This window comes from Bison bison, unplaced genomic scaffold, assembly GCF_000754665.1.
Source record: "Bison bison bison isolate TAMUID 2011002044 unplaced genomic scaffold, Bison_UMD1.0 scf7180017864454, whole genome shotgun sequence".
Lineage (NCBI taxonomy): Eukaryota > Metazoa > Chordata > Mammalia > Artiodactyla > Bovidae > Bison > Bison bison.
This window is the reverse complement of record NW_011495016.1, coordinates 1,338,519-1,338,942: the sequence shown is the minus strand read 5'-3', so window position 1 is coordinate 1,338,942 and position 424 is coordinate 1,338,519. Positions and strand designations below refer to the sequence as shown.

The 424-nt window shown below is 42.2% G+C and overlaps 1 protein-coding gene across 1 annotated transcript in view; it reads right to left on the bottom strand.

The window, feature by feature from the left end:
- ABCB1 (ATP-binding cassette, sub-family B (MDR/TAP), member 1) overlaps positions 1–424 on the bottom strand; it is a 105,000-nt gene that overhangs the window by 22,210 nt on the left and 82,366 nt on the right.

Genomic DNA, 424 nt, shown 5'->3' with positions numbered 1-424 from the left:
CCTGACCTGCATACAGGTTTCTCAAGAGGCAGGTCAGGTGGTCTGGTATTCCCATCTCTTGAAGAATTTTCCACAGTTTATTGTGATCCACACAGTCAAAGGCTTTGGTATAGTCAATAAAGCAGAAACAGATGTTTTTCTGAACTCTCTTGCTTTTTCCATGATCCAGCGGATGTTGGCAATTTGATCTCTGCTTCCTCTGCCTTTTCTAAAACCAGCTTGAACATCTGGAAATTCATGGTTCACGTATTGCTGAAGCCTGGCTTGGAGAATTTTGAGCATTACTTTAATTGTGTGAGATGAGTGCAACTGTGCGGTAGTTTAAGCATTCTTTGGCATTGCCTTTCTTTGGGATTGGAATGAAAACTGACCTTTTCCAGTCCTGTGGCCACTGCAGAGTTTTCCAAATTTGCTGGCATATTGA